Raw genomic sequence first — 22,986 nt, forward strand, 5'->3', positions numbered from 1 at the left:
TCTCACGTTATCCTCCATCGTATTCCATCACAAGTGACTAGATATAGTTCCCTGTGCTGTACAGCAGGATCTCATTGTTTATCCACTCCAAATGCAATAGTTTAATTGATATTTCTACCTCTACTCATCTCCATGCTCTCTGTGCTCCTTGTTTCTATACTGTAATACAGAAGTCATTTTAAAGCTAACATATTTCCTCTGTTTAAAAGTTTCCAATGGTGACCCATTGATAGAAATAAAATTCTAAGTCCCTAACTTCAAGTTTTAAAGCCCTGCATACTCTATATACTCTAGTCCTGTGGATCTCAACACTGGTCCACATGGGAACCAAGTTGCTCTGGAGCATGTGGCTGCTTGGTCCTCACTCCAGAACTCTCCATTTTATTAGCAGAACATGCCTTTTAAATATTTTAGTACATATTGCCTTTTTATTATTATAAAATATGTGTTCTCACACAATTGTTTTCATAAAAGCCATCATGCCAATAATTATATTTACTTATTATATTATTCATAAATTTTCTGAGGTTTTTTTTTCATTTGATTATTTGGAGTCAGTGATTGCCTTTTGATATTTCAGAAGTACTTGGGTACATGTCATAGGATTTCAATTCTCTCTTATTTCTACATTTTTACTAAAGTGTTTCCATGGTGCTGAAAAATGTAATTACTTTATAATCAAGAAATGTATTTTAATGCTGTTACAGACCTCTAGAGCAATGAAAACTTCTAATCTAAGATGTTCCCCAGATAAACTGTTATGAAGTGTCATCTGCATATAAGTTATTAATTTTCTCTTCATAATCTCTGACCTCATTTACCTATACTAAATTGCATTTATCATTTATTTGAATAATTACAGTAGAATATTTTAAAATTAGTATATAAAACATAAAATATAGATAACTTATAATGCACTTATATATAAAGAAGCTGAAATTAGAGGACATTTACTTAATATTAGTAGAAATTATATTTAGCTATACGACATTTTGATGCTGAAAAATCTCTTATTTCTAAATTAATAAATTAATTTTTTTGTCTTTTTGACTTTTCTAGGGCCACTCCTGCAGCATATGGAGATTCCCAGGCTAGGGGTCTAATCAGAGCTGTAGCCACTGGCCTACGCCACAGCCACAGCCACACCAGATCTGAGCCATGTCTGCGACCTACACCACAGCTCATGGCAATGCCAGATCCTTAACCCACTAGGCAAGGCCAGGGATCGAACCTGCAACTTCATGGTTCCTAGTCATATTCGTTAACCACTGAACCATGACAGGAACTCCTAATATTTTAAAATTCAAATCCCAAAAATGTAAAATGTTCACAAATCAATATTTCACCACCAAAAAACCCCTGGTTTATGCTCTAAGAAGTGACAATATTTTCTTGAGCCAAATATAACTATTTCAAATTCCAATTATATTAGAAATGAGATACTGTTATTCTGAATATGATTTGATAATTTTGTATTTTTATTTCTCTTTTTGGAAATACTTCAGTACTTCTAATTATTGAAATAAGATACATTTATTGTCAAAATAAGAAAATTGAAAAGTATAAGAAAAATAATTTTTCTTTAAAGTGATATCATCCACATATGCTATCATGAAAAACTGTCTTTGTACAAAATATCATGTGTGTATACACATAGACATGTATATGTGTGTATAATTATAGTAATAAAATATATTTGCATAAGGGTGTACACATATATGTACAGGAATAAAATAAGTCAAGTTTCCAAAGACAAAACATGAGATGTAAGTACAATAAAAGATACCAGAGTGGAAGGTATAGTCATGGCCTCCATGGGTCATATCAAGTGAGATGTAGGCAGTGGTCTTTTGAGTACTTAACAGAAGGATTTTTATCAGAAGGCTTTGCTGCAGCTGGCCCCTCACTCCAGGAAGGATCATACACCCAGAGGTCTGAGAAAATTAGGTGAAAACAGCTGTGTGACATGGTCTTTCAATTTAACAGAAAGCCAAAGCCCAGAGAACAAGTAGGCCAATCAAATCTGGAAAGGGAGGCAACTGGATCCAGCATGATGATGAAAGTTAATATTAAGGAAATGATCCCATAATAAAAGTCTACAATGTAGGAATGAATATTGGGTATCTAAACGTAGATTGACTTGTAAAACATATCATAAAATTTTCTATTTGTATAATAAAGAAGACAGAACTCTAGTACTATAAAAGAGCTTCAAAATATATAAAGCAAATATTCACAGACTTATGAAGACAACGAATCTACCACCATAAATTGAGATTTTAGGGAGTTGTCATTGTGGCTTAAAAAACCTGACTAGAATCCATGAGGATAAAAAAAACCTGACTAGAATTCATGAGGATGCAGGTTCGATCCCTGGCCTTGCCCAGCGGGTTAAGGATCTGGTGCTTCTGTGAGCTTTGCTGTAGGTCTCAGACATGGCTTGGATCTGACATGGCTATGGCTGTGGTGTAGGCTGGATACTGCAGCTCCAATTCGACCCTTGACCTGGGAACTTCCATATGCCACAGTGTGGATCTAAAAAGACTAAATAAATAAATAAAGATTTTAGCAAACTTTCATCAGTTTTCTTAACAGATCAAGTGGACAAACATTTTAGGAAAGGTATATAAGGTATGAATATCATAAAACCACATGCTTGATCTGCTGGGCATCTCCTCCAAGAAGGACATGCATCACATCGGAGGTCCTTCACCTTCCTTCTCCCACTGGGCCACAATTACCTCAATTGGCAGTCCAACTCTATATTCCCTCTTTGATATCAGATGTCTCGCCCTTGTATCTAAAATCAATTCTCCAGCTATATCTTATACCCCAGCCCCTTCCCATCCCTTTCTCAATAATGTAAGAGTATTCTTTAAAAAACACACCCAGGATTTTTTTTTAAGGAAATAGAATAGAAAAGATAAATATATTATATGTACTTATATATTATATATGTATTTATATATAGTTATATATTTGAATATTTACATACATATGTATTTATATATTTAAGTATTTACATATATATGTATATTTATATATTTGAATATCCATTGGTCATATTCCTTTCAGAGCTTTTCTTTTGAAACAATACTTAATGCTGGAACTAAATTTCCTACACCAAATAGTGAAGACACATAACTGAGCAAACTTCTCTTCTGAAATTTCATTCTAGTCTATGGCACACTAGCAAAAAGTTATCTAAAAAGAGTACTTTTTACTCTCAAAAAGAGTTACAGAAAAATAAGCAGATATAAGCAAGTCAGTTTTAATTGACTTACTTTCATTTGAATACAATTGTATTTAGAAAAGATAAATACCATATTTTCCTCATCTTCAGGTGACTATTCTATTTATATTTTCTCACCAATTAGATAGGAAATGTCCTATTGTATGTATTCAAGTGGAGTCACAGGCACATCATAAATCATATATATATATTTGGATTAAAACCATAGAGAATTTATCCAATTTTTAATTAAATACTTCCATTGTGATAACTCCAGGAATAGAAATTTAAATGAGAAAGAGTATGAGTCAGTTATATATTGAATTTGGATATAGATTCTTAGAATTTAAAAAATACAAATGTTCTCTCATATATAAGAAGCCCAGAGGAAGGTTATGAAGTGCTGATACTGTAGCTAAACAAAGTTCTCATGTTCCCTGGTTCCTTCTGTTTCTCTTTCCCGTCCACTATGATTTTTATTCTCAAGGTTATGACATGGATGAAGATAGATGCTGGAATTTCAGCCATTATATTTGGTCCAAAGAGCAGAAAGGCAGAAGAAGAAAGAAAATTAACGACTACTGCATCCTTTTAACATGCTTTTCCAGCAGTTCCACACAACAGTTCTCAGAACATAGTCATATGGCACAGCAAGCAGCTTTAAAAGGGTCTGTATTCTGAAGGCTTCCTATGGGGCTCATTATTTCAAAGAATAAAATGAGGATTCTATTTATGACTAGAAAAGGAAAAATTTATGTTTTGGTAGGCAATCATCTGTGTTTGTCTCACATTTTCTTCCTGGCTTCAAGGGATACAGGATCTAATAAAAGAGATTCATAGATGTGTTAAATAAATAGGCGATAGAAATTTAGGAGTTATGATAAAGGATTTTTCTTTGGCAACAGGGTCATAAAAGGGTGCAGTTATTAAGTCCACTCTGGAAGGTCATGAAGAGAGTAATCTGTACATATTTATTAATGGTATTAGTTTCAATGTATTTCTAATATACTGACAAAATTTTTTCCAAAGGTGATAGAGAAATTGGACTAATACTTTGGTGTCAGGTTTTCACTTGTATCCTCATTTAATCCTCAAGTAACCCTGGGAAGTGGGAATTATTTCTATTTCCTGATAGAGACGTGGCTTTTTAAATGGTAACAAAAACATGGGACTACATTGCTAGCGATGAATGGGAGTAGTATTGATATCCAGACCCTCTCTCAGATTCTCTTTTTTTTTTTTCAATGTAACTACCAAAAGCATTCCAGCTCCAGATACAAAATTGGAAAACAACTGTCTCAGTCTTTTAATAAAACATACAGTTAAATTGTATTTTTAAGGTATCCTCCTAATTAACTGTATATTCTCCCTCTAATATTCTAAGAATTTAGATTTCAAATGTCTGCATGGAAGTCGTCCTTCTCTAATCCCTCTCTGACTCCCTATATATTTCTAACTTACACAAGGCACAGCTCAGCACCTTCTAAACAACCTTGTCATGTTTTGCTTGCTTTAAAAGTTTTACTTCCCCAAAGTAGAAGCCAAGAAATGCATGTTCTCACTTTTCTTTGCGGTGCAAAGCATGATTCAGGATTTCAGCAATGTAATTGCCTAAGTGAACACGCTTTACTGGACAGCAGTCCTCTTGGGTAGTAAGTACACATTATGTGGGTTTCATTTAATTGACACTGGAGTCATTCTACTAGTCATAATGCTTACAATTTTGACTTCTAGTCCTAGAACTTCAGTGCTGGCAGAGTTTTGGTTGCAGTCAAGTTGAGTTCTTGACAGTTGAGCATCCTAGAGACAGCAATGACACAATCTGTTTTTCCTTGGAGTGTTTTGGGCCACCATTCCTGGAATTTTAGTATTGACCCATCTTTCTTACAATTCTATGAGCTTCCCAATATAATTTTTATTGACTCATTTATTTTAAAACCAAAAATTACTTCCATTGCTTTTGGCTAACCATTATGAATAATATAGTCCTACATTAAATATCATACTTAGAAGCAAAATTGCTATGACTAAAAGGTAATGTTTCCAGAGAAACATTGCTGGATCTGGAATAGGATTCTAGGTCTCTCGATAGCTAGCTCGATGACTAGAAAGACATTTAACTTAAAAGTTTTGTATTCTTAATGTGTGAATAAATAAAGATTTCATCTACCTAAAAAATTTTTTTTCCTGCCCTCATGAAGAGATGCAGTAAGACTGAGTAATTAACATAAAACCACTTAAGACCACAGAGCTTCATAAAATTGGTGTTTAATCTTATCTTCTCCACTCTGGCTATGGGACTTTGTGACAATCACTCTGTTGCAGTTTCCTCATCTGAAAATTACATACTTACAGTTACCTGAATGATGAGGTTGTTCTAAAGATGAAATGAGTTTATATGTTGAAAGGGCTTAGACAGTACTTTGATGCCTAGAAAGCTTTGTTAAGTGGTTATATGGTAGCTATAATTATTGCTGTTGTCATTGTTTGTAATGGTACCTGTACCACTTTATTAAAATACAGATCGTAGAGCTTCAACTAAATCAGAGACTCCAGGGGTGATGCTTAATAATTTTATTAGATATTTATTTATAGTGATTGGGTGATTGGTTGAGAAACATTGAATCATAAATATCTGGGGTCATTTTTTAATGCCAGCCAAGTGGCAGAAGCTCTGCATTTTCATACTTCAGTAAAAATACACAAAACATGTCAAGGTGAATAGGCAAAAATTTGTGGTAAAGATATAGAAACATCCTCATGTAATGCAAAATCTCTTTGAGAAAGATCAGGAGACAAGTGCTCTGGACTTTGGCTCTCACTGAACACTTTATTCATTAACCTTGGACGATCTTCTTCAGTTTCCAGAACTAAAACCAGGAGCATTGATTAGATGATCCAGAATTGTTTCATGTTGAGAATTACTGATTAAAATATCGGTGAGGAAATATATGTGCCTGTGTCTTATATACAGGATAGATAGGAGTTAGGAATCAGAAAAATCTTGCTAATTCATTATTAGTAGTTGATATGAATGAGCATCTCAACCCACTTAGTATAAAACATAAATTTTATAAAATAGGATTTTATGAGACTTTTATACAAGAATATAATCAAAATAAATTTTAAAATTATTTAGGAACTAAATAAACATTAGCATCCTTTGAATTCTACAATTTCTTAATCATCCAATTAAACTGAACCCCGTGCTGTATTTAATCACTATTATCTAGCTGGATTTTCTTGGATGCAAATTAATAGAAACTCAGAAATCTTATGATAGGAATTACTATACTATAAAGAATCTTAAAATATATGTAAAATTTTCATATAATGAAAGCTAAATCAAAAATACATTGTAATTGATTATTTGCACCTTTGCCTTTTCAGTTCTATGTTACTATTACTGAATGCTTTCATCCTCTCCCTGATATCAGTTTATTTTATGCTACTTTGGAAGTGATTGTTTTTTTTTATAGAACTGGATGATGTGATGGCTAACCACAAGAAAATACTAAAAGGTCAAAGGCAGTAAAATATGTTTTTTTTTTTCCAAACAGAAATAAAAATGGCTTTACCCTTCTGCAATGTTTCACTTTCATGCTTTTTATATTGGCTCGGTCAGGAAATACATCTCATTCACATTGATCATTATAGCACATGCCATCAGGATAGACATAGCAGACTGTTCAAAAATAAATCAGCTAGACACCAATGAACATCAAGAAGTAATATTTTTTGAGTTCCCCACAGTCTGTAACCCATATATTTATGTCAACTTGCAGGAAAATATATAGGCGATAAGTCAACATTAATACAACAATATTTGAGAAAAGAACATGATGAGTATGGTTATTATATAAGAATTTCAGAAGTTGATTTTTAAATTAGATCATTTTCCTATTTAATAATTATAGCATTTATATACTCTCATTCCTCTGAGGATGCAATTCTCATCTTTTATCTTTATCAATGTTTTTACCTATATTTACTTTTCATGTTTCACAGAATGTAATTCTGAGCATTATTACCAAAAGGTCTTATTTGTGTTAGCTTGAGTCTGAACATTTTTTTCAGCTAGTTATTTTAAACTCTTGAAATAGTTTTATTATTTAAAAAATATTCTGTGATCTGTTGTTTATTTGTTTTTAATCTAGTTTTCTGTTCAACTTTTCTTTCTTACAATCTGTTAGTCTTTCTTCAAGCTCGTGCAAATTAAAAGAATTAGTTATTTAATTAAAAGAATTAGTTATTATTAATCAGGTGTTACTTGTTAAAATTCTTTTTTCTCTAGAAAAAAATTCTAGAGAAAAAAATTCTAGAGGAAAAAAAAATTCTTTTATCTCATAGATATCTATTCTTTCCTGAGATTGCCTGCTTCTTATAATTGGTAACACAAATTTCTAAAATATCAAAAATGTTGGCACTAGTCAAGGATCACTTGTTTTCCCACATGTTTTTACATAAGGAATCATTATTTGACAAATAATTATTTATACATTATAACCCCATAGAATGAGTTATAAAAATACAAAAGTCATTAAAAACTGTAGGTTTCTACACAAATAAATTACTCCTGTTTTCAAGGCTCTTTTAGCTTATGATATCCAGGGGTATATGATTCTACATAGAGTTTCATAATATTCCCTATATATATCTATGTTTTCTATTTTGCCAGACCTATTGAAAAGCAGGGAGAAAAAAGTTGTTCTAGAAGAAGCTAAATTAGAGAAAAAGCAAAAGTATCCAAATCCTATTTATTTTCTCATTTTTTTCAAAGACATGCATTTTTCAACTGGAAAAAGAAGAAATGATTATGATAAAGCATCAAAACTCAACTATTAAGCCAAAATAAAATTTTACCTGGCCCTTGGAGAGTGTGAATAAATTCATTTCTTCAAATAGTTACTACTAGGACTACAGAAAGAATTTGTATTTTCAGGATGTCCCCTCTCCACCACCCATTTCCTGTCTCCTTTCATTCTACTCCAGGACTTAGCCTAAGTGCTATGTCTTCTGTGACTTCTTTCCTCTTCTTCCATTGTGCACTCACCGACCTGTTCTCTGTACTGGTATCAGCCATAGCATTTAAAACACCCTATTTCTCTATTTGCAACATTGAACGTCCACAATCTCAAATATCAAGGCTTTTCAAAGCCTTCCATGATATCTTTGTACAAAATCCAGAGAAATACACTTACATTTAGTAAGGAGTTTGTAGTAGCTTAAGCAAACATGCTCCAAGAATGCCAATTAAAACAATTTAATAGAATAGTTTTCATTGTAATAGGAGATGGTACATACAAGATTCTTCCCCAAAAACCTAGCAGTATACATCACAAAAACAGATTTGATATCAGCAAGGTGCTGCATATATTCTGATACCTAGTATCATCAGTTTTTAACCTTCATTGAGTGTTTTTTTAATGAGCACATTAATAACTTTCTTATTAAATCTATAAGTGCACAAAAATGGATAAGAACAGCTAATGCATGACAGAATTGGTGTTTAAAAAGCGTATATATCTAAGGTGTACAAAATACAGAATAAAAGTTAAGACATGCATTTATGTTCGCAAAATTAACTGCCAAAGTACAGTTAAAAAGGGAGCGGGCTGGTTATATAGCTATGTATATAAAATATATATATCAAAATTTTTAGTTATTGTGAAAACATTGTTTAAATATTAATTTGTTAACTCAGTAGTAATAAATTAGTCAAAACAAGAAACATGCTATTGCATTCTGCCTTGATAAAATGCATCGAGCTTAGTTGTTAGGTTCTCATTTTGAAGAGAGCATTGAAAATATATGAGAGTACTCTAAGAAGGAAGTCCAGAAGGAGTAAAGTTTGCAAATAATACCATCAAAAGAAGGTGTAATGAAATGACAACATTTAGTCCAAAAGGGAGGAGCCCTACCATGGTCACAATACCTGTTTCATACATTTGAAAGATTGCCTTGTATGTTTCTGTTTGCTTGTTTGTTTGTTTGTTTCTCCCCCCTCCTCATCTCATGGGGAAAAGCTAGATCAATGTGAGGTAATTATAGGAAATAACATATGCCTAATTATAGGGATATGCTTCCTTACATTCATAACTGGCCAACAATGTCAATAATATCTCTTTATTCTCCATTCATGAAGATATTCAAAGTAATCAGGTATGTTGGAAGAATGAATCTTCATTGGATCAAATGTGTCAGTAAAGGCTAAATGAGGATAAAGAACAACCCAGAAAAGAAAATTATAATACTTTGAGACCACGTGCACCATCATATCTGTAATTTGGCAACTGAGCTAAATTTTTAAACCATAATTCAGTTACTACTATAAGAGACCCTAGATGGCTATGTTGTGGACTGCCAGAAAGTGTAAAATATTGTGGGATAAGATACAAGCACTGACACTTGCTGAATGTTAGTCCAAACTACAGGTGCTTAAGCAGGTAATATATACATTAGAGCTAATGTGACAAATTTAAATAATAAAGGAGAAAACTTGTGCTTTTACTTAAAGATTTACATTGTAAACCCTCAGGGAGAGGAGCGATGAAAATAATCTTTAAAAACCTTTATAGAATACAGAGCAGGTAAAGAAAAATTATAAATTCTAAAATCCAAAATGATGCCTCTGATGTTCCAAGTAGTCAACGATTTCAACATAAGATCTCCTGATGCCTACCACATCGCAGTCTTATTCAGCTTTCCTGTGCTAGGAGTCACACATCTCTAAGTTGTCTGTTCTCTTGAATTGATCAAGTGGTCTATGACAAGTATTGAATTTATGTGTTTTATAGCTACTGACTCTTTCCTACCAGCTTGCTACTAATCAGTAAGTGCCTCTAACTAGCTGTGCTTTTTTGGCATTTAACTTACTCTCCTGTGTTCAATTTCCTATTTATAAAATTCTAAGGTTAGATTGCCTGGCTTTTAAGCATGGTTTATCTACCCTCTGAAATTATTTGATTCTCTGCCAACAGAGTCCAAACAAGGACCTACTTTCTCAGGGGAATTTTGATGACAGATGGCCTTTACCTTTTATCTACTCGGCAACACCAGAGAGGCTTATACTAGTCTCTCTTCATCCTGTTATGTATAGGAATCATAGCTTTTCATAGGTACTTACCAGAAAGCCTTTAGTCAGGGATTCTTCTGTTTTGCTTTCCAAGAATTCAAGGAATCTGAAATCCACAGACAAAAATGGCCTTTTGAACTCAGTTTTGCTTTTTAGCTTTCGCTGGCACCAAATAAGCAAAACTCAAAGGCTAGCATGGCAGTCTGGGTCCTGCCCTGGTTTGATGGCAGTTTTGCCTTATCAGAAAGCACCCAGAATGAGTTTCCTGCATGATCGCATTGCGTTTTCAATTCCCCACCTGCTTCTTAGGACATGTGTAAAATATATTTTGCTTCTGCTATCTCCAGTTTTAACATTTTCCCATTTCCCATTTTTAAGCTCATAGAATTTTAAAGTAGTGAATCCTTTTCCTTAATGAATATTTTAAAATAATTTGAATATTCAAAATATAGCAAAATAGTTGAAAGAAAAGTTTTTCACATAAAAACAAGAACATGTTTTACAGACTTCACACTTGTTCCTTTTTTGCTTGCTTTAGTCTAAAATGACTTTTGGGTATAGACATAAACGTAGTTACCAGCTGTCTGGATTTCTTTCACTAAATTGTCTAAATTGAATTGTTGTTTGATGTCATGAGGCTAACTTCTGATAATATTTAGTATTCTACAGGAGTGATTTTTCTAAATCTTTTCTAAAGAGATAAATTAGTGTAACATTGAAAAAGTCTAATATGTACCAATAAGTAATTTATATATGATATCAGTCTAAGTCCAATTAAGAGACATAAGCAACATAGTAATTTCAACAAAGGAAGTTTAACATAAATAATATTCAACTCTGCTGGGCATGCAGAAAAATGTTAATAGGCCTGATTATCACCCTTAGAAAGACCTGCTTGCAACATTAGCCTTTGACTGGCAGCTCAGAACAGGGGTTTTAGAAGAGTTTTCACTGTTCCTGATAAGAATGACTGACTGTGCCTAAACTGGTTATGCAAACAATATGTCTTATGCTGAAAATCTGCTATTAGTGACCAGTTATTAGTGACCAGTCTCTAATAACATCCTTGACCTCTGACTTTCTAATTAGTAGAAAATAATTCACATTTGTTGTCATTATTTGATGTTGAACGAATTAAATTAGTCTGTGTAACTTAACTTCACGAAAATTCTTATAATCTTGTGACTGGCTCCAGGCATCTTTTCCCTTGTTCATTTTTCTCTGAATCTCTTGCTTGTACAAAACTATGACCATGCATACAACTAAATACCGATACCTGTGAATCCTTCCAGTGTGTCATGGCAAATGGGTGGGTGGGTGGGGGCGCTTTAGCAGACTCCTAACATACTGGGTTACTATAAAAATGTAAAGAGAACTCTGAAGGATGCTCAAGGTGAGAGAAAGAGGGAGTACCTCAGAAAGAACACATTTGGAAGGGAAGCACTGTCCCCAAGGCTCAATGAGCTTCTGACCTCATTGAAAAGGGTACAGTTGCAACCCAGTGTATGGCAGAGAATTTTTCTGGGTTGTCTGGGTTAGATCTGGTCCATAGTCACTGGCTAAACAAGAAACAACATTCCAGACCTCCGTCAAGAAAGGCTGGTGGGCAGACTGGCGGAAAGAGTTAGGGAGTCCTGTAGGAAACTTGAAGTTCACTTTCAGCATTGGGGAAACCAAGGGAAACCACCCTCTGAGGCTCAAACAAGCTGAGACTGCTGTGTGAGAATGCAGGTAGAGTTAGGTGGTACAGGCCTAAGTCCTGGAGGTGCCGTTCCTGCATCAGGAAGGCCATGGCTTCAAGGTCAGTAAGGGATTGCCTTCTCTGAGCTTGTAGTCTGGGGGAATGACCCTTATATCCCTCCCACCACATGCATGACTGATGTTCTATTCAGCAGGAACAAGGAAAAGCAAAAGTAGTGCTGTAGAATCTGGATGATAACCTCATTTCTTCCTGCCTCTGCACTGCCCCCCTATTGACAATATTTAACATTATGCTCACTGTAAAGGATATTTGCTGAAAGAGCTCAGTTCATTATCTCAAATCAGACACTGAGAGATGAATTTGCATCCAAGAGGCAGTAACTTGATAACTGGCTGGCACATACAGTGAAAGCACCTAAAAGAACACTAAATGAAATTTTCCTTTGAGGCATTCTAAATTGCTAGTTGATGTAAATCAAGCTAAGCTACATATTATTTCTATTCCTTCCAAATAAATATAAAATAAAATATATTTACATTTTCTCTTTTGTCCAGGTTTAATATCTCAATACTATTCCTGAAGTCCTCATTAATTTTCCCAAACAGTATACTTTTGACTTGTTATGTATTTTCTAAATGGGAAATAAAACTGCAGGATAATAAATACAAGTAATTTAAATCCTACAACTGTCTGGAAGTCATAGTCTCTCCTTACTTAAGTGTTTATAGTAAAGTAGTACTCAGTGAATGAACAATAATACAATTAATTTGGAATAAAAAGTAAAAAGTGCTACTTATTTTTTAATCTGTATTCTCCCTGTTTGCTTCTCACATTTTATTCAATTGAAGCAATATGATTAGATGTATTTTTCCCTCCATTTTGTTTTCCCAGGCTACACTGAATATTTAAATTAGAAAAAAATGTTATTGATTTTTTTTTTCTTTATCATGGCAATGTTTCTGGTCTTATTAGGTTGGTTAGCTTATTTCTTAACAGAACTTAAATTTCCAACTTAAATTACTTTGTAGTACACCCTAATGTCCCATGCAATGATGTTATATCTGTATTTGTGTCAAATTTAATTATGAAGTCTTGATTTGCGTAATGTGCAGGAAATTATTTCCACTTTCCCTACCATGCAAACAAATCAATTTTCTCATTAGCCCTTTCCATCAGTCCTGATTGCTTTAAGCTTATGCTTTTCATACTACTTTGTTTCCTAGCCAAATTTGGTCCTTACCTCATGTATAGACAGATTGATTATGTTTTAGAAGGTTTATACATGTTGACAGATTAACTACATAAATCAGTAACAGTGCAATATTTCCCATTATTAATTATTTACACTGTCCCATCAAAGGCTTCCTATGGTCTTTAATAGATTTATTTTTGCCTTTTTCTTTATGTTAGAACTTAAGAACAAATAAGGAGATGAACCACAAAGTAGGTGACAATAAAAGATGAGGAGGAAGTGGGACATAAAACACGTTTTAAGAACACAGCTTCAGATAAAAGACTCTAAGGAGACTTCTTGGGCTCTATGCTCTAACAAAAGGAGTTATGTGGTGGTGCTTAATTTTCCCACAGATCTTTTGTTCTTTGATGTGTTTGATGCACAAATAAAAATGTGGGTTGAAAGTTTGCAGAGTAGAGTTTGTGTGTTTACAAAGGCGGTTGTAAAGTGAATATGGTGATTCGTGTGAAGTCAAACATGCTGTAGATAATAGGCACCATTAGAAAGTTAGGCTGAGAAAAGGGTGAATGCTTCTGTGAATGCCAGGTTGTATTTATTGTCTGCATGTAACAACTATTAACCAAGTGCATAGTCAAAGCTTTTTCTAATAAAATGCTCTCTATTAGGAAGGTTGATTCTGTTTCATCAGCGGAAAAATTGAAGTAGCATTTACAAGATGAAAAACAGGAACACAAGTTTGATGACTTTTTATTTTATAATTTGTAATCTTTGAGAACTCGATGCTCAAACAAGATGCCAAAAAACGACAAAAAAAAAAATCTTACTTTCTTTGTAGTTTGACTAGGAAACACTTGTATAGTTTCTACCAAACTTTTTTTTTTCTTTGTCTCTATGTGTATATATGGAATTTGTATAACTGGACCTTGAAAAAGCAAGAGTTGAAACCGAAATATTTCCTATTTAAAATCCAAAACCTCATAATTTCTACAATTGCACTTCTTTACTCTTTCCATCAACAAAATCCTTTAATTTTCTGGTGAGGAATCAGGATCACGATAAGATTAAAAATCCTTTGTGCTGACACTGTTATATTTGAGGACAACTACAGTTCACCATGTAGCAATATTTAATAAGTAAATGTTTGTTGCATGAAAAAAAAATAAGTGAAAAAATAAATAAACCTGATTTTCCCATCTTAATAGGCACATGTGGTTTTCAAATGATAACGTTTTGGTTTTCCAGAATCTGACTGTCAAAAACAAGTCTAAATTTAAGATATACTTTTCCCAATCACCTAGTCATTGCTGCCAAATAGCTCTCTGAATCTGGATTTATGCCTATTAAGGCTCAAATGTGGCTAGGTCAAGACAACTTTTCTGCTCCACTGGGGACAAGTTTGGGAATCAATCTTGGACTTCTGCTGACAGATGTACATGAATGGAGTCATAGACTACTAACTTTATTCAAGCCAGATTGTCTCTTGAGCTAAAAAAGATCCCATCTTTATCTAAAGAAGTGACCAAATTTATAGCCTTGGACCCCAAAGGTTGTTCAGGGCTTTGAGACATTTTTTAACCTCATCACAGTTATTGGGTTGTATTTAAAGTGACCATGTCATTTGCCATTCAAACCAAGACTGCTGAGAACGGACATGGTGCGAGCAATGATGACATTGGGAAACAGTAGAAGATTGTGTTAATGTTGGAGAATTGTTCATTCCCTTTCTATGGCCTCTCCCTTGGTTTTTATCCGCAATACCAAAATACACATTTGCATGGTGGTATTAACCTTTACTGAAAATGTAAAGCAAGTTAAAGTGAATCAAAGTGGATTTTTAAATCATGTGCCTATTATTTGCTACTCCTTATGTACATAACTTCCTAGTGGAAAGTGTCAACTGACACTTGCTAGGGCTTAAATTTTTAGATAAGGACATTCATAAGCTTCATTTCCGGTGAAATAATGTATGTTCTGGGGCAACCAGAGGTAGGAAAGGCAGAAGGTATTGTACGTAAAGCAAAGAGGATAGGAGGTAGAAAGAATATATTCTTCAGTTAAGAGTTAATACCTATAGTGTTAAAAGTACATAACCCTATACAAATACACACAAACACACACACGCGCGCGCGCGCGCACACACACACACACACATACATGCATACACACACACTCAAAATTTGTATGATTCTCTTTCTGGTTGGGAAATGTGTTAAATACTAGCAAGTCAAAATGATGAAGTTGTTTTCTTGTTGTATAAAATGAGTGAGGGGATTACTACTGAAGTATACAATTATTAGAACTCCAGATAAATCACTATACTATTTTTGAGTCCAGGTTGAACATGGGCATACATTCAATATTGACCATTTTAGCTAACTGCATTTTTTTTTATTATTATTATTTTCCCACTGTACAGCAAGGGGGTCAGGTCATCCTTAGATGTATACATTGCAGTTACAGTTTTTTCCCCCACCCTTTCTTCTGTTGCGACATGAGTATCTAGACATAGTTCTCAATGCTATTCAGTAGGATCTCCTTATAAATCTATTCTAGGTTGTGTCTGATAAGCCCAAGCTCCCGATCCCTCCCACTCCCTCCCCCTCCCATCAGGCAACCACAAGTCTCTTCTCTAACTGCATTTTTTAAACAGAAAATTGATAATCTGAGACTAGAAGACACTGATATATTATTACAAGATATAGATCTTCCAATTTGGATATTCTAAAAATGAGAAATATAATTGTTAATTCTGTCATTTAAATTTGAGTATTTTTGTTATGATACTCACTCTGGGCAGAATGTATTCAGATGGTGACACTAGTATCCATCATTTTCTTGGTGAATTCAAACACTTGATCTCTATTTTCTAGTCAAGAGTTTTTTCAAATTTGTGCAAAACATGTCAAATGATCTCAATTCTACTGGTCATAGTATATCTGGCTTGACTTGTAGTCAAAAGAACGTAGAGTCAGAGCTTGGGCAGCAAAGTTGGAGGACATCTTTTGTTTCATGGCAAGATTTCCCAGGGTCTAGATGGAGACTGCTGGAAGCAACTATGGAGATCTAATTCCAATAGTAATAGCAGGGTGGACACCTGTTGACTAATAAAGAATGGCTTGTTGAGCAATGAGGAACTTGTAATTCTTATCAGACTGTGAAATTTAACAAGGTCTCTACAGGGCTTGCTAGCAGTTGTCATTTTTCTCAACAGGACTCTAATTTGAATGAGGTCTTTATTCAGTACATTCCTCATTTTAACTGAGAACAAATGCCTATTTACCAACAGAAACAGAAAATCATGGTGATCAATGCTGTAAACCTTCACATGAGCCCCTTGTGAAGGGGCACACTTATTGGCTTTTCTCATGTTTTCAGTAGAAAGACCACCATCTGGGTAATTCTTCCATCCTCTTTCCTTACCCTTAGTGAATGAACAGTCAGTTTGAAAGAAGGAATTAAACTTGGTTCATTTAGATCCTTGATGTCTTATTGCTGTCTTTGGAACATGCAAAATTAGGAGAAACACACATTCCCTTCCCCTTGGTATAGTAAGTTTTATAGAAGCACTGTTCTTAGGGAAGCCAATGATTTTCAACCATGCCCATTCCTGAATGGGAATACTCCTTCAAGGCTACAATTTGGGCAATCTCATTTCCTTAAGAGAGCAAGTCAGGCCATATCATTTAGTCTTTATCACTAAAAAAGCACTGGGCTGATCTTCTTGGCTAAATACTCTCAATCTTTCAAAAGTCTCAAATCAGTTGAGTAATTATAGATGACAATGAAAATAATATATATGGTGTCCCACAAATTACTAATACTTTTCCTTAGTTTGCCCTTTTTCATAGTTCTTAAAACTCTTTTAAAAATTGTAATATAATTTATATTATCTAATATCCTAAGGAACTTTCATGTGAACTGATGTGATACTCTTTACCATAGAAGAATAAATTGAAATTGAATGCATTTTTTCTATACACATTAGTCATAGTTTAATAATTAGTCATAGCAAACACACTACATATATTTTGTGTTAAACCCAGGGTACTATTAAGACTTGTCTGATCAGGTTGTTATTGTCTTTTTAATAAGTTTGAAATTATCAACTAAATATGCTAACTAAAATTTTTTTGTGACAACTTTACTGAAAGATTCAGGTTGACATTTTAAAACTTCCTTAAGCTAAACCACCAAGACACATTAAGAGAAAAAAAAAAAAAGAAAGAAAAAGAAAGCTGAGTAAGAGCTTATAGAAGACAGAGTAAATCCTTTAGGATGATTAGCTCAGTGAAATGTTAAAAGAATATTTTGTGTGCATGTCAGGTTTCTTGCTAGCCTCAAACTAATAATTTGGTTTCACTTCATTATAGCCATTGAAGTACCTTAGCAGAGACTGAGAGGAGGAGTGAAGAGCCAGAGAGAAAGAGCAATAACACTTAAAGGATGAAGTTGCTCTCATAATTTAGCTTCAGCTAACTCAAACAAGCACCTTGAAAATGACAATGAAAAGCTGAGTTCCACTCAATGTGAATGAAAATGCATAACACATGAGCCCTCTAGGAGTTCCCTCGATGAGCCTCATAAATGAATATTCCAAAGATGTAACTCACTTTTCTCTTTGTTTCAAGAACTGATTCTTCCATTTTAAACCAAAGATATCTGACAATATAGCTGACTTTTAGGGTAATAAAAGTTGCCATATTTTGCTAAAAACATATGGATAAAAACATATAAAATATGAAAACATATTAAAACATATAAAAACATATGGATTTGGACAGAGGGAAATTTATACTTTTTGTAAAGACTCTTAACCTTTTCAGTATAATTTTTCATCAGAAGCATCATAAAGCATGGAGTTTTCTGAATGACCAGATTATGTACTCACCTGGCTCATTTCAAGGAAAACTTGAAATTTAAAGAAATAATTCAATAATAATAAATATATGTAAATTATTTGTTAGCAAAAGAAAAGGAAGTGGGCTTGGTGTGTGGGCTTTGGCTTTAGAAAGACATGGACATAGGACTAAATTCTAGCACTGATCTTACTAATTGTGTGACTTTGGCAAATAAGTTAACCTCTTTATGCTTTCATTTCCTAATCTAATCTTTAAAATGGGTATAATAATAGTATTATCCTTGTACATTTGTCCAAATATAAGTAACAGCAACCCATTATTGAATGGTTCCCCCTCAAGGGATATGCATATCAAACACTAAGCCAAGTGCATTTGTGATTTTAATTTAATCTTCTAGCAACTGTTTGCAAATATACTAACTTCCCCATCTAGACTACATTTTCCTATGTGGTAACTGTCTTGCCCATATGAAACAATGTCAAATTCTGACTTCTAATTCAAAATACTCCTGTGAGCTATAATAGTGTAGCCTGGGGCAGAGTCCTGGTTCCTCCTCAAGGAATATACATAAAAATATCTTTGAGCCTTTCTGTAGAACTAAAACCCCCAGCAAATGGAAGAACTACTTGATGAAGCATTCTTCATTCTGGAAAGGGAGGCCCACCACAACCAGTCCTGGGGCCACTAAACAGCAGCTCTGAAAGATAATGCAAGTTTGCCTCTACCCTGATCCTTATCTATGGCCCTATTTTCTACTCTCCAAACTATTAAAACCACCTACTAATCTCTTCCAAAGGGGACACAGTCTTTAAGGCATTAGCCTGCTGTGCCCCCCTTTGCCTGGCAAAGCAATAAAGCTATTATTTTTCTCCATCACCCAAAACTCTGTCTCTACATTTCTATTTGACAACGGTGGACAGAGACTGAGTTTAGGCAACCCATCCAGTACAGAGAATTTCATTGCCTATCACTCCTTGTAATGCTGTTATTCTCTGTTTAATCAAGTGAAAGTCTAAATAAATAGGCATTGGTAATCTGCTTCCTTACTTCTTACTTCCTAGGTGCTAGAAGTTGGAGAGAGAGGGAGATAGCAAGATAGAGATGTGTGTGGGAGAGAGAGACAGAGAGTGAGAGAGGTAGAAAGGGTAAATACGAGGTACATGGAAGAACCTAGTGAGATAAGCTCATAAAAGTTCAGGCTTGGACAGTTGTGCTTGCAGAAAAGGCAGAGGTCCTTCTTTCCTTCCATCTGCTGCCTCCACTCTGCAGTACAGAACAGCTTCAACCCAGTGAGATAATTGCCATTAATATTTCTTGCTTCTGCTTACCAAACATTTCTTATGTGTTTATGTATGTAAACAAATCTTAACAAATCCATGAGGCAGGGCCTGTTGGGCTTCAAGTTCCCTTCAAGGAGACTGAACTCAAAGCCTCTGGCCAAAACAAGAATTACCAGACCCTTATCATCGCCCTATCCACCCATTGCAATACTTCTTCCCCCACCTTGAGCAACCTTCCCACCCCCTACTAGGAAAGGTGTGTGGCCCACTCCTCACCCCACCTCTATAGGGCCCCAACCAACAGCAAGTGTGCGGCCCCTCTTTCTCCAACCAATCAGCAGGCTAGCAGGTGTATCATGAGACTGGTCTCCTATGCTTGGGTTATAAAAACAGACCTGAGACCATGTGCTCATGGGCAGCTCTCCCTGTTCATCAAGAAGTCATCCTGTTGTGCTTGCAGTGTCTCTTATCTCATTAAACTCTACTTTTCTCTCCACCTCTCAGTGCTCAATAAACCCTTCTTTCTTTTCACCCTGATACGAGTCCAGAAATTATTCTTCTGACCTGCTAGCACAGACCATGATGACAGGCCCCTTTATTCTCTTCATTTTTATAGGTGCTGTGGTAGACACAAGGAGGCCTTAAGTAATCCACCCAATTAATCATAGAAGAGCTGAGATTCACACCAAGGAACTCTGAGTCCAGAGTTTGTGCATTTAAACATATTTTTGGTCACAGGATGCTTGTTGTCAACATAGGGGGCAGTGTGCACTGGCCAGTAGTGCATTTTTGAGAGAAAGTGGCCTGGGTAATCCCAGAAATGAGAATCCATTAAACTAACTGGGAGGGAATTTAAAGAGGGTTGGCCATTTAGATGAGTAATGTAAACAGCTATTCAGAACTTGTTCTGAACCAGGGCTCATTTCTGAAAGAATGGTTGTGGGGAGGGGTTATATCTGTGTGTCTGTATATCTCTCTTAAAAGATAAGATTTTCCCCAAAACTGGCAACTATAGAATTTAGGCGACTTTCCTATGAGTTATCCCTTAACTGCACATGAAAGGCATGAATCCTCAGCCACTCAGCCCCTGAAACTCTGTATTAGTCAGCAATAGCTTCCATAAGGAAATGCCACAAGGGTGGCTTAAACCACAGCTATTAAATTGTTTGAAGTTCTGGAGGCTACCAACCCAAGATCAAGGTATAAATATGTTTGGTTTCTACTGAGACTTCACTCCTGGGTTGCAGATGACTGCCCTCTTTCACTGTGTCCTCTCACATGACCATTCCTCTGCTCCTGTGCATATCTTGTCTCCATCTCTTCTCATAAGGACACCAACTATACTGGAAGGGGATTCACCCATATGCCCTCATATTGCCTCTATAAAGGCCCTATCTTTAAATATTTAAATATAGTGTCATCAGTCTCTGATGTATGGACTTCAACATGTGAATTTGTGTTAGCAGAAGGAAAATTTAGCTCATAAATACCATATTTTCCATGAATGTATGGAACTATATGCTGAGACCTATTTCAGTGATTAACTGGAACTAGTCAGTCACAGACTGTAAAATCTTTATAGACTTAATGCAAAGCCCAGTAGATTTTTGTTTCTTTGTTTCATCAGTGGTAAAGTTAGTGGCAGGAGCCTACATAGGGGCTGTTCTCTGGACTTGTGATCTCATTGCTTGAAACAATCTGACAGATGATGTGAGATTTTTAGATGAATTGGCAATTTCTTACAACTGGAGGAATTGTAATATCTAAACTTGAAATATATAGCCGATTTGTTGCTTTTCTTTATGATAAGAGTGATGGGGATTCAGTCTCTCATGTGTATAAAGGAGCCTGAATAAGGAAGACTTATTTTATTGCCAACTTAATAGTCATTTTCCAACTCTTCCTTTATCACACATCTTTTCTGGGGTAAAGTATAGTCCTGTTCAGAAATGTGTAGTCATGTACTTCAGTGAAGACAAATCCCTTCATAATACAGGAATGGCAACTTGTTTTGTATACACCAATCAAAGAGATTGTTTTTTTTCTCACAAGTAATTAATGGTTTGTAAAGGACAACCATTTCTTATGAATGAGACAAAAGGATTACCTGCTGAGTAGAGCTACTAAAACCAATAAAATCCATTCTTCTTTCTGTAAACCAAAAAACAAGTAAAGATGTTTTTCCCTATAACTAAGTATCTAGTTGTCTCAAGAAGAGGACATTTGTAGCAGCAGCCGTTTTGTGAATATGAGGGATCGGGTGGAAGACAGTGTCCCCCTTGAAATTCATTCCATCTAGAGCCTCTGAATGTGAACTCATTTGGAAACAAGTTCTTTGAAGATATAATCACATTAAGATGAGGTCATATTTGATGATGGTAGGATCTAATCCGATGACAGGTGTCCTTATAAGAAGAGGGAAATGCAGACACATAGGGACCATGTCATATGATGAATGAAGCTGAGACTGGATTAATTCAGACTCAAGTCAAGGAATATCAAGCATTTCTGGCAAGAAGGTAGGTAGAGGCAAGGAAGGATTCTTCTCTAGAGGGAGAATTTGGAGATAGTTTCAACTTTTTGACCTTGAAAACAATGAGAGGGTACATTTCCAATTTTTTTTTTAATGCCACCTGCCCTGTGGTATTTTGTTTTGATAGCCCTAAAAAACTAGTCTACCAAGGTAGCCCTCTGATAATGACTTGCTAAGTAATGGGAAGAATCTTGGTCCTTGTTGATAGTGTGACTGGGATAAAACCATATCACCTCTTGTCTTCTTGTTATTAAAGAACAATTTTTTCTTCCTATTTTAGTCAATTCTAGTTGGTTTTGTTGTTAGTTATTGATGAGACACGTCAAAGTAATATGCAACATTTGGGACACTGCAAATATTTGGGGAAGAACACTTTGGAATAGCCAGGAATTCCCTATGCTAGCCAAACAGGTGGAGGCTCCAAGTGCAGAGATTTGGGGGATTAATGTAAATGTGACCTCATGTGTTCTCACAGTCTGGTGAAGCTTTGCACTTATCATTTACATTCTGTTACTTATTACCACTCCACTGTTATCCCAGACTAGTGTGGCCTGGGGAAACGCCAGCAACATTTGCTTGGTGGCCAAGCACCATGCAAGTAAATTCCATTTGCTTTGTATCAAGCTCTTAGGCCTGAGTTTTGATTAAAGATAAAGAGATGCAAAAATATCCAAATCACATGCATGAAAACAAAATGTCTGCTTCTTCAGATAGTTCTATTTTTGTGTCTATAATTCTGCTCACCAACTGCATGTGTAACCTTTCTTTAAATTTGCTAAATAATTCACAAGTTTTCCTGCTGCCAATTGTTAATCAAACCTTCTTCATCAACATCCACGCCCTCTTCCCATTTGTCATCTTATTCATACAATGCAAACAGTAGCTCACACAGTTCCCTCTTCTCTTTGCCTCAGGAAAACAACAGGCTGTGTAACCAAGGGGAAGCTTATTAGCAGCTAAAAGCTCATTTTTAATGCTACCTAATCAGGTTGCCTACTCATTTAAATTATGAACCTTAAGAAAAAAAATCCTAATTTAATGGCTCAAGTATTAGTGCAGCTTGTCCCATAGTGCCTTTAATATTGCTTGCTTCCTCTCAAAAAGTTCAAG

General features: G+C 35.0%; 1 long non-coding RNA gene across 1 annotated transcript in view; it reads right to left on the reverse strand.

The window, feature by feature from the left end:
• Nucleotides 1-10,623, reverse strand: part of LOC146406119 (uncharacterized) — a 221,689-nt gene extending 211,066 nt beyond the window's left edge. Inside the window, exon 1 of the long non-coding RNA XR_014840125.1 lies at nucleotides 10,359-10,623. This is a non-coding gene — a long non-coding RNA (uncharacterized LOC146406119). The remainder of the gene's footprint in view (nucleotides 1-10,358) is intronic.
• Nucleotides 10,624-22,986: the final 12,363 nt, after the last annotated feature.

This window comes from Sus scrofa, chromosome 1, assembly GCF_054392235.1.
Source record: "Sus scrofa isolate SSC_HxYL_T2T_F1_AM1 chromosome 1, Sscrofa_HxYL_maternal_Yorkshire_Landrace_v2.0, whole genome shotgun sequence".
In the NCBI taxonomy this organism is placed as follows: domain Eukaryota; kingdom Metazoa; phylum Chordata; class Mammalia; order Artiodactyla; family Suidae; genus Sus; species Sus scrofa.